The sequence below is a fragment of the Cheilinus undulatus genome, linkage group 18 (genome assembly GCF_018320785.1).
Source record: "Cheilinus undulatus linkage group 18, ASM1832078v1, whole genome shotgun sequence".
Classification (NCBI taxonomy): domain Eukaryota; kingdom Metazoa; phylum Chordata; class Actinopteri; order Labriformes; family Labridae; genus Cheilinus; species Cheilinus undulatus.
The window spans coordinates 16948800-16971986 of NC_054882.1; the positions used below are offsets into that span (position 1 = coordinate 16948800).

At 39.9% G+C, this 23187-nt stretch overlaps 1 protein-coding gene across 3 annotated transcripts in view; it reads left to right on the plus strand.

The window, feature by feature from the left end:
- Window positions 1-23187, plus strand: part of stag1a (stromal antigen 1a) — a 74507-nt gene that overhangs the window by 15317 nt on the left and 36003 nt on the right. The window contains exon 2 of one of the 3 annotated variants that reach the window (XM_041812964.1): window positions 12052-12170. The exons of the other annotated variants lie outside the window; for them this stretch is intronic. The gene's annotated coding sequence lies outside the window, so the exon portion shown is untranslated. The remainder of the gene's footprint in view (window positions 1-12051; window positions 12171-23187) is intronic. 3 annotated transcript variants of the gene reach the window in all.

Sequence of the window (23187 nt, forward strand, 5' to 3'; positions counted from 1 at the left end):
TTTAAAAAAGCAAGACACTCAGCAAAATGAGCAACTTGAGATTACTTCAGCAAAGTTTGGAAAGCCCTGAATTTGCCATCTCTTTATTATGTGGAAAACAGACATCATGAACAACCTTTTACTTTCATTGAGAAGATTTAGATCTACATAAAACAGGACCATGGTTGTAGCCTGATGTGTGCAGCACAAAGATCAGATAAAAATCCATTATGCAAAGATGGGTGGTTGTGTTATATATTGTTATAATGAAGCTACAATTATTAAATAAAGCAAATAATTGCCAGGAAATGTCAGAATTTTCTTGCGGGCTGTTCAGATTTAAAAAAAAAAAAAAAAAAAAAAAAAAGCCCGCTTTCTAAGTACAGTTTGTCTTTTATTCTGTAGTAGAATGAATTTCTTCAGGAGCCTCAGCCACGGTATGGAAATGAAGGGAGAGTCCTCGATTAGCATTTACAGTGATTGAGATGTGTGGGCTGTAACTTTGTCTTCTCATGAGAGATTTTAATGAAAGGAGCAGACAAGTTATGATATATTGATCTCTTTATAGGGCCGAGGAGAGTACATCCTGTTTCAAAGGCAGAGATTGATATCCTGCTTATAGTCTTCAAAGCCTCAGATATGAAAAGGCTGGGGTAAATCCTCCCTGTTGCTGCTGAGGGTTTTGACTCATTTGGATTTACATTTCTCATGCCGGGCAGCCAGATCTAAATTTGGCATCAGACCAGACCTGCAAATCCTCCAGGTGTCGTTTGTGCGAGCGAGGTTAAGATCCAGCTTCAAGCAGCAGCAAATATGAGCTCCTTAGCATCAGCGGTGGCAGAGCAGAGTGTTTCTCAGCGGTCAGTGTTATTTGTACACTCTCTTACTTAATATTGATTCACTGGTCTGTGTCTGGTCACTTCTTTGGCTGCACACTGTGGAAATGAAGTGGAAGCAGAAGACATTTCAGCAAAGTGAGCCACAACACAGGGCTGGTAACAGAGCAGGCTGTGAATGTGTCAAATATTTATAGGTATTGAAAACAGACCCCATGAGAAACTTTAGCAAAGTTTAAAAAAGGGATTGCTGCATATAAACAGAGCACTGGAAAAGTATTTAAGAGCATAAATAGGGAAAAGATGACAAAGTTTCTTGGGCTAACAATTCCCTCCCAAAGCAACTTCATCAGTTAAAATTGAAACAATAGAACAAGGAAGATGTGTTGTATTTAGCTGCTCAGAATTATCACTGTCACCCTGCGTTCAGCCAAAGACCATGTTACATGGGAAATAAAAGAGATTTATGTTACACGGGTACTAATGAAAAGTTTCCTACCCTCACTGAGCATTAACTTTTGTCCTTTTTTCTACCAGATTATTCAACTCTAATATAATTCTAGTAGAAACCAACCTCAGCAACAAATGCAGGATTAGGACTCCAATAATTGGTCTTTTCTTGTTTTCAGTTACTGAAGATTGCAACTAAACCTCTACATACCATTGGTGCTGAAATGATGCCAACATACTTGCTGAATTTAGGCATTGCTCTCTCTTCTGCTCCTGGCAGCTTTTGGTCAAAGACAGTTCTCATAGTTATCTTGTGTAATTTTTGATGATATCATCTTGATAATTTTGGAGACCAAGCCCACCCATAAGAGGGGGTAAAAGGGAGAATTTTCTGGGGCCCAGCTAACTGGGGGGCCTATGGAAGCCAGCAAAATCATGATCCGTTATAAAATGAAGCTGTGATAACCAAATTTTATATTTAACCTGAATAATAAGCACTCTTATTGAAGCAAAAAAACTCGAACTTTTCTATTTATTTATCTTGCAGTACAATATAGCCTTTTTCAAAATGTAAACCCATTTTCTTAAACAGATGTACTTTTTTTAATATATGGATGGGTTCAATGACCAAATCATTTGGAAAGTATAGCCAGACTTTATAGCTAAGCTGTGAAGTACACAAATGGCACGATACCAAGATTAAAGCAGAAAGTGTAGTAAAAATAATTAAATACTTTGAAATAACAGTATAATTGGCAAAAACAGATTTAATGTGGGTGAAAAAATCACAGAAACAAGGGGTGAAAAGTGGTTAAATATAGTTTCAAAATGGGTCAAAAGTGGCAAAATTGGTTTTAAAGTGCAAAATTGGCAGAAATAAATGGAGAAAAGTGGCAATGTTGTGGCAAAAAATGGGTTAAAGAGGCAAAAAATGAGACAAAGCAACAAATATTGGTAAAGATAAGAGAAAGGGGGCAAAAATAGGTGCTGAAAATGGTGAAAAAGTAGCAAAATGGGTTAAACGTGATTATGGAGTGGCACAAAAAAGGTTAAAAGAAGCAAAAAATTGTATAAAGCAACAAATATGGTAGAAGAAAGGAAAAAGGGGGCAATGTTGGCAAAATGTGTGAGCGGCAAAAAGGGGTTTAGTGTGGAAACAAATGTGGCAAAATGGGCAGAAACAGTGACGAAAAGGAGTTGTCTGGGTTTTTCAGGGGCTCAGCCGATTCTGTGGGCGGACTGGCATCAGAAATTATTTAACGTCACATATTATATTTGATTGGCTTGATACTGAGATCATGATTACTGTATACCACTTTGTGCTAGAATCCCAATAATTAAATGAATGGGTCATTTTTGAAAGGTAGCCACAACCGTGTAGAAAATTGTATGCATAGTTGCAGGTCTGACTCTTCAAACCAGAGTGGCTCCATATGACTGAGGTAGTTTTACCTTTTTCGTTAACCAACTGCTGCCTCTCACTTTTCTTCTTTAGCTGTCCGGTTTAAATGCTCGTGTTGAGACTTAAACAATGCCACCATAATGTGACAGACAACATCTCAGTTGAAGTCCAGTCATCCCAATGTGTCACTCCAACACTAAAGAGCAGCCAGATAACAAGCCAAACACAACCCATTTGTTCCATGTAATTGATATGAAGCACAGTAATGAGGTAAAAGGTGTGTTCTCTCCTCCTGAAGGTGGATGTCTGTAATAACTGCAACATGAAGCGAGCGTTCGCTTTGCAGAGCGTCTCCGCTCTGCAAAGCGAACGCTCGCTGGAAATCGATCCCACAACTAGTGCTTATGACTTCTATCAATGAGGACCAGTGCGACTATAAGTTCCTTTACATACATGCTTTGATTCAGGCTTTATTGGTTTATTTCCTGTCATAAATTCTCATCAGGAAGACTGTTAGGCTAAAATCCTCTCAAAACTCAGTTGATGGGCAGAAGCAGCAGATCCTACAATATGCTGTGATCATCCTTAGTTTGTATCCCTCAGACCCCATCTGTTCTCGCAGCCTGTGGAAAGCAGAGGATTAAGGGACTTCCCTGCCCTCACTGGCTGACTCCAGCAGACTATTTACCCGCAAACCTCCTTCCTTATTCCCCACTGACTCCATATTATCCTGCCAGCATTAAACCAAACAGTGCAACCTGCTCGGCATCATTTCAAACAAACCAACTAAAGGCACGTTTACTAAAACAGTTTTGCTTTTATAGTCATGGTTAGATACCACATGGATGTGGTTCTATTGATTTAATGCAGTAAATCTGCCCTTTGTGGGCTTTTTAATGATTTTAAATGTGACCTGTGTGGCGTTGTTTTTATGCTATAAAGGTTCACTGTGTGCTGATTTAATCCAGCCTCTTCATAAGGCAATGTAAAAAGCAGGAATAGGGCTCCATTAATATACAAACACTCCTGATTTTGAAAAATATGTGCAAGTTTAAAGGTCATTTGGCGATGTCCAATACATACAACTCATATCCTAGGGGTATAAAACTGCATTATTAATCAGTGAGCAAGTGTAACAGTTCACTAAGACAAATGCTTTTTTCTAATTGCTAGTTCACTGAGTCAATGTAATATCAAATAAATCGATATAAACACATTTTAAATAGTCAAGGTTACATCAGAGTTATTCAGTTTAAACACGGAGGCAGAAAATCACATGTGAGAAACTGAAACCAGACAATGTTTCCATTTGTTGTGCCTCATAAAACAGCTGTGGCCCTGACTAATCTGTTAATCTGTTTATTTTGTTCACTCTGTCATTGAATTTCTATTATGGAAAATCTTACCATGGCTTACTCACTGCTTTACATTCCTCATACACAGTGCCGATGCACTTCAGTGCACCTAAATCAGTGGATACTGAGTAGTTGATCTGTTTTACTTTGAGCAGTAATGACAGCCAAACTCCTACTGTAAGTCAAACAGAAACTGGAAATGAGTTTCAGTAATGTTTCATACTGTGAATATGTGGAGTATTCTCTGGATCAAAAGGTTGTTTGCAATCTTGTGATCCTGATTGTCCATCCAGTTCCAGGAAGTGGGGGGCAGCCATTAGGAATAAATGGGAACGGAGGAAAGTTAGAACTTTACAGCTCTAAATGGACCTGAAAGCTGCAGTTATCATCAGAAAATTTATATATGCATTGAGTACGATCCCTACGCTTTACCAAAATGTGTTTTTTTTTTTCCACAATTTGACTGATTAACCTGGTGTGGAGCAATCAGTATCACAAATTACTCAGACCTGCCAGCGTCTAGCGTCATCTAGCCAGATAAAGGGAAACAGTGCTTAGCAAAGAAGCTAGCTGAGCCCCTTTTGCATATAAAAAAATCAATCATTTTTTCACAAAGATGCTTTTAACTGAAGCTGTAATAATCTATCAACCGAATTAACCTTGTTGGGTGAGTGATTGAGCAACGATGTGCTGTTCATGAACGAGCCTGTGCTACTAAACGGCTCTCTTATGTGAGTTACAGTAGCTAGCTCTCGTTTGAGTGCCAGTTTCCTTTCTTCCCTCCTTTGCCATTTTTTACTCCACATTTAAAAATCCAAGCACTTGATAAGTAAAGGGTAATTTAAGGGCAAAACACTACTCTACTGAGCTGAGCCAAATGATCTGGATCTCTTTTCTGTCACACAGATTTCCCGTCACAGCTGATGAGAATCGGCTGAACAGGCAAGATCAGAGTTTAATTCGGTAAACACGGCAAAACTGTACTGAACCAATCTGGATTGCTTTATGGAAACAGACCATACATGAGCATTGTGGGACACTGCTTGTCCAATCTTTAGATGGAGGCTTTTTGAATCCCTGCCTGCTGCTGCTACTGCTGGAGGTTTTTTTTTTTTTTTTTTTTTTTTTTTTTTTACTTTTAATTTCTTGAGCTGAATGTGCCTCATCTTTTGGGACACAAAAACAGCGTACGATTTTTAAATTTTTGCACTTTGAATGCTTGGCCTAGTCATGAACAGCACAAAAAATGGCCTTTTTAGTAGCATTTCTCTATGCAAAACCCCTCCTTGCCCCCCAGTGGGTGTTCTAAGTGTGATGTCATTTGTAAAGAACCTCTAGAAATAGTCAACTTATGATATGTATGTAAGTCAAGCTCCAAATTGTCCCTTTTATTTGGAAACTGGATTTTGGTTTTGAAGTAGGGATGCTCTCAGGTGAATAATTTCACATCTGGTTTCCACAAATTATAATTTCTTTAAACTGACTAGTCTTAAGTCAGGTTAACACATCAATGACGGATCTGAGGCTATACCGATAAACCAGCTGCACACTGTAACAGTGCAAAGTTCATTTGCAGAATGTGGCTTACATTAGCAGTACTAGCACCACCAGCCTTTGATCCTCTTTACAGGTGAGTGTCCAAATCCTTAGCTGATTATCGTCACTCAGTGCTTCTGTTATAAGTTAGTATAACCCGACAGCCTCTGGGCAACTTAACCCTCATTTTTAAGATCAAAACAGTTCCAAAACACGCTACTCCTTTGAGACACTGTCGATGCTATCAGTTCAACGTTGATTAAGTCACATTAATTGTAGTTAAAAACAGCTTTGGTGGCTTTTAGTGGTGGCCGCTGCATTGGAGCCCAGATGGAGCATTTGAACGAGATTATGGGCCTGAACTGACTTGTCATTCTGGCGCCAACTACCAAGGGATCTGAATTTAATTGCCCGCATCCCCCCTTGAATCCAACACATTGTCTGTTCACGTTCACTCTTGGCAGTTTTTATAAAGTTTTATGACAACATGCCTCCATAATTTTACCAAACGGCAGGCAGGAAAAATTCCAGGTGATGTCAAGGTGAAAAATGTGGTCGTTTGCATCCACTCAGCGTCAAATCTTGGGACAAGATTTTGTATTACATTGGAAAGCACTGTAAAATATGCTCAAACGCTTAAATGTCCAATGTTTTGTGGTAAATAAAGGAAAAAACACCCTCATGTTTGGTGTCTAGGACTTGGAAGTTTTTTGTAATTGCTTACACTGTAAAAGACACTAAAAACAGCACAGTATGTCTTCTATTTACAATGACATGAAAACAAAAAAGGAATTTAATCATAGTTGTAGCCAGTACAAGCATTTTAAATCTGTTTAGTAAAAGACAAAGGATGAAACGGCTCAGACAATATCAGCATCACACTCTCTGAAAATGGATTTATTGCTCAAATAAATGAAACATCACTCTGAAATATTCATATCTTTGATGTGCTGTCTGAAAAATTCCAAATAGCCTCCAGAAGACTTAGCAGCTGTGCGTCCCTCAGCAGGAGAGCTTTGTCTTAAAACACTACCGACTGTTGATTCTGTCCTCTTTGTTTTTGGATGTACACCTGGCTGGGACGTACATTAAATCATCCATCTGCTCCTCTTAGAGCTCACCGCCCTCTCCCCAATTCTCAGTGTATATCTGAGCTGTCATTATTCCCCTCAGCTGCATTTACATTATCACTACACAACAGTCTTTCTTCTGTTTCTGTGTTGACATCTGCCCGCTATGATTAGTAAGCTTCTCTCACTCCTGTGAAATCTTCTACATGCCCCTGGATCATTACCAAGTAATAATGATGGCTGTGAAGACTAATGGCATCTGTGAGGGGTGTGTGTTTGTGTGAGTGTGAATCCTGCCTCTTCCTTTCTCTACTAAATGAATGCAAGGCAGGGCCAAGGTGAAAGACAGAGGGAACCAAAACAAACCAGATAGGAACAAATTAGAGCTGAATGTTGAGCTTAAATGCGATATTAGCAAAAATATTGTTACCTGTTTCTGTTCCACAGCAACAAAAATAGACATCCTTGGCACCCAGTATCTGGTTATTTCTTGTTGATGACTACCAAATTTTGTGAGCAAAATACCACACTCTGTTCACATTCCTAAAATACACTGGCAACATTCCAGGGGTGAAAAACACAATGAAGATGCAACCTCCAAAGCATGCTTGGAACTTTAAAAAAATCCCTTAAAAACTGTTTTATGCACTCAACAACTATGACCGTAACAGTAGCTATAAAGACTGCAAACTACACATGACTTTAACAGTAGGGGTTGGCGGATACAGTTTTCCTTTAGGGCCAATACGATACTAATTATTAGTAGTTCATGAGACTCATAACCAATATGTGGAATGAATACTTATTGTTGTGAATGCTGAAGGCAAAAATCTTTACACTGTTCCAAATCAATGCCCAGTAGCCGTTAGATGCCAGCTTAAGGAGCCAGCAGACCGGCAAAAAACTCACTTCCCTCCTGTTCTAACTTCTATAAACTATTGCCAGAAGATTCAAATGACATAAAACAAAATAAAAGAAGCCATTATTTCTATGTAGAGTGAAAAGAAATGCTTCTGATAAACCGGCATGATAATATCTGATTAGATATTGACGTGTCTAACGGAGGATCAGCACCTGCAGGGCGTGGACAGCTCCGTCTCACCTCTGTGACCTCGTAGTGCAGAAAGGGATATTATTCTGTTCACTCAAACAGAGCTGGTCTGCTGAAACAAGCTTTCTATCAGATGACTGTCCTTATTAACATACAGGTTTATAGTCTGATCAAAGATGACTCTCCGCCTTCCTCGTCTTAATGCCTTTTCATTGACAAATCCGTTAAGAAAGTGCGCCGAGCGGACTAGTTTTTTGTTCCGTTGTGACTTCGTATCTATGGCCTGTCCTATTTACTGGAGTACTGAACTATGCTTACATTCCCTAAGAACATTACGGGATTGGAATGGCTATTCCAGTTATTTGTCAAGCCCTCAGGCGTTCCTAGGGAAAAGGAATTATTGCTTGAGTAAAACTTTGTGGTTTGATCGCAAAACTTATCAAATGATAAACAGTTTTACCCATATACCATGGTCCTTTCTTTGGCAAGTGACCATGGTTTAAGCGGGTTAATGCCCGTTAAGGAGTTGTCCAATTATCAGGGATTAGTAGACCACGTGGAGGCTTGAACCGTCCGACATGCAGCAGAGGACAGTTGCCTCTCTGAAGTCCATTGATCCCTGATTATTGGACACCTTGTTGGGCATTAACCCTTACTTGGTTGATACTGTTGGTATGTTGAGTTACATGTAACATTGATATAAGGGCAGAAACTGACTTGACAGTATTGGACTGGAAGGAGATAGTTCCTGGAGTTGGGGGTCTTATATCTAAATGAAACTAAGGAAGATTTCAGGCGCAGGCTGTCTGATATTTCCTAGAAGTTTTCAGGAGTACATATGTGAAAACAGCTAAAAAACCTTGAGAAATGTCAGTATTATCAGGCCTGTGAATTGAAAGACTTCTGCCCCTATCCTCTAGCTTTGTGTGAAAAGATCAAATTAAAAACCTGTAGCATCAAGGAGTTTGAACATATAACATTTGTCAACCTTAGAATGAAGGATTTTTCTGCTTCAAGCTCTTCCCTTCTATGCTGCTGTCTCTTTCCCCACCTTACCCCTCCTCCTTATTTGCCCCATCACCCCCCACCCCTTCTCTCCTTTCTCTTGCGGCTCCATTTTACGTTAGCTGCTGCAAACAGGAAGCCATTGCACAGAGAGGGGGAAAAGAAATTAGTTGCCTCTTCTCTTTTTCTTTTAAGCCTTTCCATAACCTTGCCCTTTTTTTCCTATGATCTATTTATCCTTTATTCACAGAGGTATTTCTCCAGAGATTTGAAAAAAATCTATTTTTCAGCTGAGATCTTATCAGTTTGTGCAGTTCACACAGCATCCTTCCCCTCCCCTCTTCTCCTGTGCTAAGATCAGGCTTTGTGTGCTGCAGAGAGTGAGAGTACTGTAGTTTGTGGCAATAACAGATGGCTGTGCATGTGTGTGTGTGTGTGTGTGTGTGTAGAGACACGACTATGTGTCTGACTCTCTGACTCCGTGTCGGATGGGTAATCTCCCGTGTGACATAATCATAATCTGGTTAAACCAGACGGCCACAGTTGGCCTTGAGGCTGCTCCACATTGCGAGGCCAAGGCTCTTTGGTCTCAGTATGTATGGAGGCTGGCAGCTCGATGAGGTACAATTATTGTCTCTGGTGGTTCAGCTTGTAGCTCTGGCCCAGAGAGACCGATTGTGGTTCAAGCTCAAGAGTCAGGCTCTGGTTGGCCTTTCTGTGGAGAGGATTTTAAAGGCATAAAAGACTGCCAATTCTTTTTATTCTGTTCCTTTTTAAATTTACAGTAATCCTTATTTTTTCCCATGCTTTTAACAGAGGATTTCAAGAATTGGTAGAGCTGATCAGGAATTATTCAGGAACAAACTTCCCAAAAATAAGATTTATCTGTTGTTTGAAGGTACTGCAAATGAAATTAAATTATTGGTTAGTGTACTGATTACATTTTTGATGTGTTGTTTTAGTGTATATTTTTTAAAGGCAGTGCCTTCATCAACTCTCATCACTGATCTCATTAGTAAAGAAGGTTTGAAAAATCTTTGTTTTGTTTGCACCCATAAGTGCTGCTGCATGCAAGCTGCAGTTTTGCTAAAACATCGTTCAGTACTTTTTCTGTATTGTCATATATATATTGAAATATAGGGATTTAATTTTGAGACTGTATCGCCCAACCCTAACTGTGAAAGGCCTTTTTTTTGTTGTTATATCAGTGTTGTGTTCACAGGGAGTTTCCTGTAGAAGTACTCAGCAACAAAATCCGACTGTTGCAGCATTAAATAGCCTGTGTGGCCCGAACAAGAATCCAACATTTTTTTGTGAGTGAAGCTGACGAGGGATGCTCTTAGTGACATGTTCTCTATTATTTAGCGTAAAACTAAAATCCAGACAAGTGGGCTGGTCTAAATTTAAGAAAACAGTCCAACAGTCAAAATTGAGCTAAATGCCGTTGAAGTGTGTGGCGCTATGTGATGTGACTAGTATTAGCAGTGCTGTCATTGTCTCCCTTTCCTCCTTTCAGGTTAATGTCCACATTACTCATTGTTTCGATGCCATTTAGCTGGACTGCTCCTGGAAAGAGAAATCCGTCCATGCTGGCAGTAAGGGCATCACTGATCTAGATAAGCAAAGGTGATTATGATAATAGATGAGCAGACTTATCATGCATCCCTGAAGTTAATGTGTCGTTAATCTAACTGTTTGAGCTTCACAGCAGTCAGACTACCAAGAACTAATGTTGTTGCTCTCTGGTGGAGTCTAGTGGTCAAACATGTTTGTCAGTTTTTCCCATCTTTTTAGAGTCAAGCACCACATGATCAGTTATGACACGTGCATCACTTCTGATTTCAGATGTCAAGCCGTAAACTTTCTCTGTGAACAAGATATGAGGAAAGAGCTGGAGACATTTGTGGCAGCAGGATGACTGCAATAGTGGAGTCTATTCCGCTAAATACTGTTGTGATTAACGTAATGTTGTATCATTTAAAAGTACTTAAAGCTTGCATAACTACCTACTCCTGTGCTTGCATTTCCTCATTTTTGTTTTGTTACTTTGCAGAAGTAAAGAAATGGCATTTTAGTCCGTATTTTCCCTCTGTTGTAAAGGACTCAGATTCACTGTATTGGAAGTGAATCCGAGCTGGCAGGTGCTAGATTGAATGCATCTTCTTCATCGGACCAAATTGGAGCCCTCCCAGCTCTGCCTCTCTGCAGTTGACATGACTTAATTTCTGCAGGGAACCCTGGTGAGAAAGTATGTGAGAAATGAAGCAGTCAGGTTGAGAAGCTGTTGCTGGTTTTGTGTGTTTGCCTCTGGTCTGCTGAGTCACAAAAACAATCCAACTTCTTGTTTGTTGTTGGTTATCAGAGCAGCATGTTCACACATCATGCAGGTTACCATCTGTCATACTTTGCTTCTGTTCCTTTTTTCTCAGGCAGATCATTTTCCTCTGATCTTCCTTCTACACCTGTTTGCTTTGCACATTTCTCGGTATTTCTTCTGACAGTGCCTCTATGTCTTTGTATGGCAATCTTTTTTCATTTACAGACATTTTAATCTGATTTATCGCACTGATGGCATGCTAATCCGAATGCTGGTAAACATCTTTGTATGTATTGTCCACAAAATCACTAAAATCTGTTAAACACAGAGCTACCCACTACTTAGTCACTGGCAGCTGACAAGAAGAAGTTGTGGTTAAGAAATGCACTGACTTCGCTATGGTATGGTCAGCATGGTGAACCAGTCCAAATACTTTTATGACAAATCTACTTTAAACTTGAAGTCCCACACAGAATGGAAAGCATGAATGTGCAACATTCAAAATGCTTGGACCATCTTGGCAACCACAACCAAGCAAGAGCTTCAAGATCCCCACTGTTATTAAGGTCTTCTGTTTGGGAACGTTTTGGTTTCCCAGTGAAATCCGACAATGGACAAGACAAAAAAGGTGTGCGGACATTACTCAGCAGGGATTGGTACACTGCTGACAGCATGCCCAACCTGGTAGAGCATTTCAAATGGCACCATGTGGATGTGAATATCACTGTAGCAAAGAAAAAGAGCCTTTTGCTTTTACCTCTGACTGGGGCAAAGCAGCAAATCTGTTGCACACCTGCTGTAGTTTACGTGCATTAGTGCAAAGCAGATAGTGACATACTTGGCAAAGAGTAGTTTGATGCATCTTGCAGATTTTTAAATGAGAATAGAACACAATCACTGACCTTTTTAAAGTTGTATCAGATCTCCAGTATGGAAGTTTCCTTCCCTCTGAAAGTGTTTTTTCTTTCTGCACATCTCACTCTAACAGGATTAAGTGGTATTTGTTCCTCTATATGATTTTCCCTCTTTTCCTTTTAATGTGTTTTGCAGATCTGCTGGTCTGTTGCGATCATAATCACCACCCTATCTGATGCAGCAGGACTCCTGGCTGAGGCATTTTAAGCCAAAAACACAACTTGCGCTGAGTTCGACAAGCAGAGAGGTCTGGGGTGTGTGAAATATTTAAAGATGGCATGTTTTACTAATCGTAGTTTTGCATGCACCTCGTTGGCCCTGCAGCCTCACAGTGTCAAGACTGAGCTGATAATTCAGAGCTGAACTGCTGACTGGATGTTGGCCAATGTCTGGAGTGTTTTTACAGCTAGAACAGCCTCAGATTTACCAGATTTGCTCCTGTGGTTTGTGATGACAGGCACTATATTATTATATTTGATTACAGAAGTACGTCACATGTCAGTTAGAACCGCTGCAGGCCGTTCAGAGTGCTGCTGAGCCTTTCCAGTCAGAGTGCCCTCCTTTCATTATATTAATGTTGCAGCTTACAGCTTCTCACCGAGTCTTACAAGCATAATGCACACGACCTTGGCCAGTTATTTAATAGAGTCCATAATACATAACCTGAATGTAGCTGTTAGAGGCAGTCAGAGTTATTGAGATTGAAGCTGCTTGATTTCTTTCTTCTTTTGCAAAGAGATTCAGGCGTTTTGTTACATTTAAAGGTGGCTCATTTAATTGTTACTTGTGACATAAATTGGATTATACATGGTGTTTAATGCAATAAATGATAAGTCACAAAGCTGCCTGGACACTTCCCCCAAGCTCAGTATTGAAACCAGTGTACCAACATGAATATTTGATATTATTAGTCTGGTTTTATGCAGGTTTTTAATCACAATGACTCTTTCATTGTCAGTCTGCCAATTAACTAGGTTATTGACTAGTTGTTTTTTTCTTTTAAATGACAGATCTTTGAATCTGTCAGTCATTTTCATGACTGTGGTCCCAAGCCAAGTTTTCTAATTAACTGTAACAGGGATGAGTAAAAACAAGCAGGTAAAAGTAACGAATTTTAGATCGTTGTTGACAATTTGTTTCCTCAGTACAGCTCTAAATTTAAATAGAGTTTTTGTGACGTTGAATGCTTGCCATTTGTTATGTTAATATTATACTAAAGATGTTCCTAAGCGTCTATATCTGTGTTCGGCTAAATTTAAATTCTGTTTAACCGACTAGTCTAATAATGAGAAAACCCCTAGAAAACAGACAAATTCCTCACAGGGTCATTGTGTCAGCGGGCATGATGTTAGCCTGATATACTCTCTACAGCAAGGCTAACATTACAAGCTAGCGCTGCCAGCCTTCGTTCCTCTTTGCAGATTAATATCGTGCTTTGATATTTGGCCTCTTTTCACTTGGGGTGGAATTTATACGCGAGTTCAACCCTCGACAGCCTGCATACCCCTTTGTTTCCTTTTACTACTTTTAAAAACTGTCATACCGCACTGTTCCTACTACATGCTACCTGCTGAGCTACCACTAAGCTTCTCATGTTTACATCTGTGAAGTGCCAGACAGGAAAGCAGCGGACATTAACTGAAGCTACAGTGGTGGGAGGTTTATTACTGTTTAAAAGAGCATTATAGACTGGGATTTCAAGCCCCTGTTTATAAAAAGGGATAGGTAGTTTGTTTAACCAATGTAAATCCCATGCCGGCTAATTTGATAAACAAATTTAGCTGTTTTAGGGATTAATCACGTGCATCTCTAGTTTAAACAGCTTACCAAAGGATTGTTTTTTAATATCTATCTGTTATCTGGTTTGGTGACTCCATATATGATGCAGACAACATGTCTCAGCCTCTTACAGTTGAACAAAGGTAGGGGCAGTGGTTGCTGTACAACAGGCAACATCAAAACACATCAAAACACACACACACAGGGGCATGGTGGGAAAACTCTGCCCTCAAACTTTGAACTAGCAGTGAGCGGAGTTTAGATCAATTGATTCTCTGCAGAGTTGGACACTGAAGGCCATTTAACTCAGAATGGAGTTAAAATCTACTCTGAATTGTTTGGCACTGACAACTCAACACTCCAGGTTCTGATGTGTGCTGTGCTAATCAGATATACACAGCTCTGAAAGAGCCACATTCATCAACAGAGCTGTCAGTCACAGATCAAAAAGGAGCTTAGCAGAAAAATAGATGGCTAATGCCAATCGGCGTGACAAGAACAAGCTTTTCTGTTGGAACTTGGTTAAAGAAAAATGTAATTGCTGTGTATTTGGGTTCTAAAGTTTGACTCATTTCCAGCTGTTAACATGAAGGAGGTTTATTATCTATGATGCAGCTTTTAAGTAAGGGGAACGCTAAAGGTTTTGGCTTTACCTGAGGGGAGGTGTTGCATTGTCCATTCTTTATACAGCCTACTATCTATAAAGGGCTCTTTTTATGGGTGAATATACCAACATAAATCCTGACCTGCTCAACTTGAAGCTAAGACAAAAGCTTTTGTGTCTGTTGAGGGTGGCATTGCTGTTTGGGCTGTGATGGTCAGGTGGTAGGGTAAGTAAGATAGAGGATGTCTCCTTGTTGGCATGGTGGGTGGTGAGGCTGGCATGGATGGGGGATGGCTCTGGGATGCTGGAGGTCACCGTTCAGCCCTCTGGAGGTGTTGTGGGACTAACTGAATGAAATACAGACGAAGGAGGGTTCCCACTTGACAACTCCGGTGAAGTTGTTCACGAAGTGCTGATCCTTTCTTTTAAGGCACAAGTATCTTGTGTTTATTCAAAATAAGCATTTTAAAGGGATCAATAAAAGCCTTAAAGATGGTGGCGTAATATCATTAACAGTTTTTTCAGTGGTGAATTCAAAGAGTATTTTGAAACAACAGGTTTAGTCAGAGCGAACTGTGAAGGCTTCTGAGTTGCTCTGACTGCACATGCAGCTGTCTGACTGATTGCAGGCTGTTTGTCATACTTATAGACTGACTTTACAACACCTACTGAAGATGTCTGCAGGCTGTTTGACAGCTTCACCAGGTGGTTTAGACATTTACACGCATTCTTCTTGTCTATTTTGGGACAAGCTTATTCAGACACACCTCAGTCTCTTTAAGACGCTAGATCAATATTTATCCACTTTGTGCTAATAGCACAATCAGTATACATCCATACTGCCAATTCACACCACTGTAGAGCTGACTGCTTGGTGCTTATAGGGCTCGGTGTCACTTTGACCTGCTGTCTGGAGGGTTAACCGTCTTGTTTTCTAGTAACAGGATGATCCCTGAGGCCGGCATGTCAACATAGCTTTAAGATAATTAAATCCATTTAAATCCATCGGGGGTTAAACAAGTCCACTGCCCTCAGGGTTCAAACCACAACACCGCTGTGATACTGTGATTGAAAAGTCGGGACACCTCACTCCCTGTCTTCAAATGTGGTGGTGAAAGAGGAAATAGGAGACCTGAGACCAGAGCAGAGATAAAGAAAAACAGCTGAGGATGATTCAGGGGTAAATCCTTCATGAGCACAAAGAGCCAAGATAAATCCTTTTATGAGTGAATAATAAAATATTGAATAATGTTGTAAATTACAACACTTGAGGTCTGTCCTGGCCATGTTGCTACGGAAACCAGCCGAGCAAAGTCAAGTGTTTTGCATCCATGTATAAGAGGAAAGGGCATTCTTTTGCTTTTTAAATAATAGAGATTGTAAAAATAATTGGACTGCTTTGAATGCAGCCTCACAGAAGGAGGTGAATATCCTCTCAGGCCAAAGCTAGATGTAAAATCAGCTCTGTGGCTGTAGTGTGTGGAGGCTGGAGAGACAAAGTTAAGCAGCTTTAGCTTGTGTCAGTCGGTTAAGGCTCTGCAGAGCAATACATCCAGTGTGGCTACGAGAAAACTGTAGCTCCTTATCTCTGTCTGAGTGGTTTTTATTTAACAGGGATTGACAAAAGTTTATTACGAGGATAGACATCAAGGTTATTTTACTCTTTCACAGCTTTGGTTCAATTCATAACCTTATAGTGAATGCTTGTCTAAGGTCATGGTTAAAAATCCAGCTAAAAGGCTTATTTAAAGTAAAGTTTTTTCCTGTTTGAAGAGCTGGAGCTAATTTGAGGAGACAGTGAGGGAACACACTCCCTGTGGTATGCAGTCATGTTGTTATCTGAATGTGACTCCGCTTTTTAATTAAAGACTTTCACATTTTTTGTTTGAAGAAATGTTGAGCTATTGAACTATTAATGTCATGCTTGAGTGCTACAGAAGTGCCTCTTCTTTTCCTTCATTGTGCATCAGGTTTACAGTATGTTAGCTAATAACTACAAGAAAAAGATGTTCTTTTAATACCAATTATCTTGTATAAAAAGTGGGCTAAGACCCATTTACCCATGCAGCCCCTGTCATATCAGTAAGTGAGACCTTCACCATTACTCATTGTAGATGCCCTAGCACAATAGACCATATTCACACAATGGCCATGTTTTTGTGACATGATGCTAAAGGTAAAAGCCCAAATACTGTTTTAGTAACGATGCATCAATAACACATTTTTCTTACAAGTACTTCCATTTCAGTATCCCTGATACCAGGTAAAAAATATGACAACCTAATAATAACTGTTCTTAAAAGTGTTTTGGAAATATCATCAAGCTGCGGACATTGCATTACATTCTCTGCTTTGTTAAATGAGTATGAGTACTTGCCTCCACATTTCACAGCTGCGCTGTGATCCACCAGCGACTCTTACTGTGGATCAAACCGCTCCCTCTCTTGTCAGTAATAGCAGTTCCACTGCCCGTGCTCCAGTCCGGCTCCGGCGTGTCCCTGAAGAGCCACTCTGCTCCGCTTCAATGGAGATACCCTGCAAGCCTATCAAAAAAACAACGTGAACTCCTGATCATAAATTATTACTATCTCACTATGCAGCACGGGCAAAAGGACATGGGGAGGTCAGTGGGTCACAGAGCCCCGCCATTGGTGAGGAAATGTTAACCTTTGAGGTAAAAAGCCACATCCTTTGTAGCAAACATTGACCTTTTAATTTCATAATGTACTCATCAATGGGGGAAGCAATAATCATGTCGAAATGAATGCTCAATCAGCCCTTAAAAGACAGAATAAACCGCTGTTGCTAAACTATTCCTGCATCAACTCACACTTCCCCCATGATCTCTGCTGTCTTGTCTCAAGCTGATCAGGGCTACGCTGCATTGTGCATTGCTTTGTGCACGCTTCCAGTGTGCGAGGTTGCTCGCCTATGAGATTATGGGTTAGGCTTGGTATTGGCACTGATACCAAATACTAGTTTCAGTTACCCTTGCAAAGCAGGTGGATTGGCCAGACTTCATGTCTGGCATCAGGCAATTCCAACTTGCAAAGCTCCAATCTACATGATTTATGACAGCTCTGAAAATGGACCTCACCAATCAGCTTCATTTGAGGAGAATGATGCGGTAGCTATGGATGGGCTTTAGTTTGATTGGAAGCAGCCAGTGTAGGGTTTAGCTCTAATGTAGCTATAGTATAGCAACTGTTTTATCCGAACTGGAATGTATGTCTTTATGAAATAAAGAGCAAAGAATACTGAAACCTTTCATTACGCTTTCTATAAGAGGTTTCCCAGGTGATGTGATCCATGCAGTGGATAAATGAAACAGTCCATCCAGTCCAAAACACTGCAGACAGTTTGACTGGCCATGCAATCCAGGATGTCCTGCAATAACCCACCTCTTTTAAAAGCCGTGTTACATAAGTGGCTACACATTTTATTGAGTCGACTAAAATTTTTTATCAGTCATGGCCAATAAGGCACATCACAGTCAACTTACAACTTGTAGTATTAAGTTCCATATAATATATATAATAATGAGATAGTCTAAGAAAACTAATTGCCTGTTGTTTTAACAATTCATGAATAGTGGTTTTGTGTTTTTTCTGACCATGTTAAGTTTGAAACATTTTTTGTGGATAAAACAGAGTAGTATAAACAAATGAGAAATTAAATTACTTGCTGTCCTGAGTAAGCTGTGATTATAAAATCAAGTACCTGGAACCAAAAGAAAGGGGACAAAGGTTGAGTGGAGCGACTCTATGGAGTAAAAATGGTGTATGAGACTCAGAGATGCTGCCAAGAAAATTCTGTAATACTATAATTTTTTAATGGATCATGCTGCAACTACAGATAATCATTCTCATATTATTAAGAGCTGTTTTCATATTTCTTGGGGCTGTCAGGTCTGACATTGAGAAATTATGAAACAGAGGAGTATTTAGATTTAAATTATGCCGGCTTTGTTTTATAGATTTCCAAAAAACTGTTTTGAGAACAAACTTGGCAGTACAATCCACCTTTAAAGGATCTGGTAAGCTAGACTGAAACTTAATGGAATAAGACATTCAGCATGACAATCGCCCTTATTCTGATTTATAAATTACACATGTCCACTTTAAAATATCAAGGCAGAATTTAAATCTGAGTATACTTTATTGAAATCCTCTGCACTGCTTTCATTGAGTTAGATTTGTGTGCTCTCCTGCATTTGTAATATGAATGCTACAGATATTCCTCCATTAGGTGGTTTAACTGGACTACTCTGTCCCAGTCTTAAAGCAACCGGGTGGTCTCTTACAGTTTGGTACAGTAAATCCTGATCTTGCTTGTGTTTCCACAACCATCTGTACCCTGATCTGACCAGAATGGGTTTAAGCCGGCGGTGTCCAGCTCCACCTTTTAGGTTGGATAGTGGTGCCTGAAACACAGGTTGTTACTTATTGGTTATTTTGGATCCTATCCCAACTCTTGACTGTGGAAATGCAAACAACTGTGTATCATACCAAACCAACCTGAACCAGACCACATAATGAAAACACTCAATTAGACCTTCTTCTGGCTGACCTATTAAATCCCATACCAAGTTATTAAAAGGCACCATTGAATGCCAAATGTGGAAAACATGGAAAACTTTACTGCTCCTGCATATTATTACAAACTTTGTGCATGGTTCTCGCTCTAGAACTCACTGTTGTTACCTTTATTTTTGCAAACATAAAGTGAAAATGAAAAATGAAAGCTGTAGCCTTTTTACAACTCTTACCAGGGTTTCAGTCAGCGTAAGCTCAAGTCACATCAAAAAATGTATTCATGGTGTTGTTTTTGTTCGCCATGAAACAGGAAGTTTTTTTTCCAAGTCTCGAAACACTGGTAGAGCCACGAATCTTACCAAGAATATTAATGAGAAAAAGAGTGGATTGACTTCAATTTGGAAAAATTCTGCAAAATCCAGTGGATTCCTCTTGAATCAAGCCTTCAGAGAGGGTTCATGTGATCAGAATATAAGTAGTTTACAGTTTGTAGAGAGCTGACAAGAACTGTTTCTGCATGTGAACAAAACTCACCAGACAAAGCTGTGCTGGCTGGTCAAAGTTTGATGTCTCTCCCTATTAAAGCAAGTTACTCTGTCCTTAACATACAGGGTACAAACTTCCTGAGACTAAAGACAAATTTTGAGTGGATGGGAATTTAAAGTTATTTTAAAACAATTAAACATTATTTATTATTTCCTCAGAGCGCTGTTTTGACACATTTGAATATCTCTGTGTAATTTCTCATTCATCCAGGTCATGGTTATTCAAATCGTCTTTAAGAGAGCAACTGAACTTGACTGAGGCCGTCGGACTAGTCTTGAAGAACCTTAATCAAGTCCAATTGCCCTCTTGATGAAGATTTGGACACATTTTAAACCTTCCTGCTGAAATTCTTGGCTCAGCAGTATTTATATTTCTCAGAAAAACTACTTCCTGTTTTATGGCGAACAAAACTAGTCATGACTACATTTTCTATTTTTCTTGAGCATAAGCTAACTTGAACTTACTGGCAGATGTACAAATGCTACAATTAACTAACAAAAATGACTACAAACAGTCATTTTTAATGTTCATTTTACATTCGTGAGAAGTTATTACATTTTGTAAAAGCCAGAGATTTTTCTCCATAAATGTTCATAAATCCCTGCAAATGCAATAGTTGTAGGAATTTGTTACGTTTGCAGTAGAGAACTGCAACAGTTCTTTGTGCCACCTACCACTTTCCTGAAGCAACAAAAACACTGTAAAAAGAGGGCAATAGTTCAGTTCCCCTTCATGTGGGACTTACCAACCAGGTTCTTAACCGACTTAGCCAATGGGGGGTAAGTTTAGGTCATAATTAAGGGATCCATTTGCAAATACTTGGCTTTTTGCCCATTTGGACCAGCTCAGAATGTATTTAGTAAGTCTATACAGCAGTTCCATGCATTAGACAAATATGAACTTTTCTCCTGAATTACCCTCCAAAACAACCCTCCCACCCACCACCACCACCATTATCTGCTGACTTTTTCTGACTTCTTTTCTAATCCTGTTTAATGAATTCCCATCCTCCCATCACAGGTGGTCCAGTGGGAAGTGTCAATACTGAGCTTTACTCACCAGAGCAAGATCACATCCTCAAGTATCGACTGCAGAGACAGAAATAGCACACGTCTTGATTGGCTTTATTGATGTTAAGTTATACATAGGGGAGCGTACAGTAAATGTAAAGTGTAGGCCTACATCTGGAAATGTAGAACCATCCCCCATTTTAGTCTTTGCTGGATCATTAGTGGTGGGCCGAGTCTTGTGTTTTTCAGCCTCAAACGCTGCAAAATGTGGCACAGTAGCAGAAACAGGCTTATACCACTCTGTCTCCAGAGATAATGGCCAATTAGAGCAGATGCAGCACAGGTTACAGTTGTCGAAAGAATTGGCCAGCAGGGACCAAGACAACAGAAAGGTGTGTGTGCTAGTGCCTGCCTGTGTGTGTTCAAGCTGGGTTTACAGGACAGTTTCTGCAAGAGCAGCTCTTTTCAGCAGAGCACGAATGAAAATAGTTGTTGCATTATTTTATCAGCTATAAAACCCTCTTTGAAGGTTTTAAATCTCAAATCAAAGTGCAAATTGTATGTCATGGCTGCATAGCAGGGTTGGAAATCGCTCCCTATAGGGTGATTTTGAGCAGTGCTGGGTGGATTTACAGAGCATCTCCAGTGGTGGTTGAATTGCAGTTTTCAGCTTGTTGCACTCTGCTTTTGTGAGCACTCTGGTGGTCCTACATGTTCAGTGAGCATGGAGCACCACCTCATGTCAGGATAAGTGTTAGTATTTACAGTAACAGGCTATGTGCTGAAATGGTTTGGTGTAACTTGAGGTGAGCATAGCATGGATTTCCATTGCAAACTGTTTATCTGGACCAACAGATAAACAGTTTGTCTCAGTGTTTATCTTGTTGTCTCGCTTAAGTACCTGTTGATTAAAAAAAAAAAAAAAAGGGGCTGTGATTTGCAGATTAAGAATTGTCCAAAAATGTGGTTTCTGCCTACAGTGTTATCAAAAATCATCACTAAAGCTTAGTTAATTTAAAGACAATGCATTCTATTTCCAAAAGATTCTACACAACAAAAGTACCCAGGTTGTATGTTGTTGAAGGGCTTTTTATTGTGTGACTGCCATATCAAGAAATTAAGTGTTTTAAGGGGTAGAAAGTCAGGGGAACTCAGACATTTGGAATAAAAACAGCAGAAAATAAGACTTCAAGCCACATAGATGGCGTACACTACAGTCCTGTGATTTAGACTGTCATCTTTGGTTTTGTGCACACAAGTTGAGTATGGCAGACTTCACTGCAGAAACTCATATGACCATAAAGACAGTCCTCATATAAGCTCATTTACTTTTATAAAAATGTTCTGGAGTTAACTCAGCCTTTGAGAACATGACTGCTATGGAGACTCTAACAAGCCTCAAACAATAAACTTAGAGTGCTTTCACTCTTACATCGTTTGGCCTGGACTTTTTTAGTTTGATCCAAATCCAAATGACAGTTATGAAACCTCCCCTGGACCAAGGTCCGGACCAAACAGCCAGACCCTGGTCCGACCAAAAGAGGTGATCTCAGTTGGGACCAAACTGAACCACGGTCTGGTTCATGCCCAGGGATAAAGCATTGTTTTGAAAGGTTTGGACCTCCGTATCAATGAAAGGAAATCACAGCATGAGAACCAGAAAAGGGAAATCCAACACCAAAACAAATTGAGCCACAGAAGCACATGGGGAGAAGAGACCAAATGACATTTGGTCTGACAATGTTCTTTGGGCCCAACTGGAAAAAACACAAAAATACTGAAACTTTCTTTTTTCAGAGAAGTTGAAAGAGAGAGAATATAAGAGGACAGGAGAACAGTTTCACCTGAAGATAAAGAAACTGCAGCAGCAGTATATGAAGGTGTGTGATACTCAGTGAGAAAACACTGCTTTCCATGAATCACACCACTCCCCTCTCCAGAGTCAGAGTTGCCATGACTTGCAGGATTGCATACTGTGGAGTTTATGTGTCTCCTGTATGAACAAATGCACAGGCTGCAGGGGACACTGCTGCTGTCACTGATGGCTACACCGGCATTGTGCTTGAAGCAGATACTCAGTAACACAGAGCCAATCTTCACTCAGAGGATTCCTGCTATCAGCAGCACCTTGTCCCAGTGCACATTAGTGCTGTGGCTCAGATATGATACATCAAAGGTCTAGCTGTGCTGCTGATTGCTATGTTGCAGCTACAGGTGTGTACTGCAGTGTGGGAGAGGCACAGCAGGCAGCTGAAGATGCTGAATCAGAAGTTACACTCAGGGCTACATGGAGACAAAATTTAACAGATTTGAAAACTGAATTTATCTTTTGTTTTCTTTTGCAATTAAAAAAAAATCACAAAATAGCAGAAAGGAAATATTGCAATATCAGTTTGCTGTTATTAGTATACAATTCCCTTAGATTATAATGTAATAAATCATTAACTTATGCTCCTGGTAGTGGCTGGTAAAAAATAATGAATGACTGGTAGTATTTTGAATCCACTTGCCACAGTGGCAGTTAAGTGAAAAGTTGATTTTCCCAGTCAACTTGAATCATTACCAGCCCTGACTGACCCCATGTGTTTTGATCTGTAGAGGCACGGAGGGAGCGTCACTCTGAAAATCTATGAAATACAGCTGGTAATTCCATCCAAGTATGAATGCATGTTTAATCTGGCTTTTCTTTTATTTGCCTTTAAGCTAGACTAATGTTCAAGAGTCATATTTGCAAGACCTGACAAGAGCCTAGCTATTCTACCCCCATCAACCAAAAACAAAAACCTCTGTTTGAAAA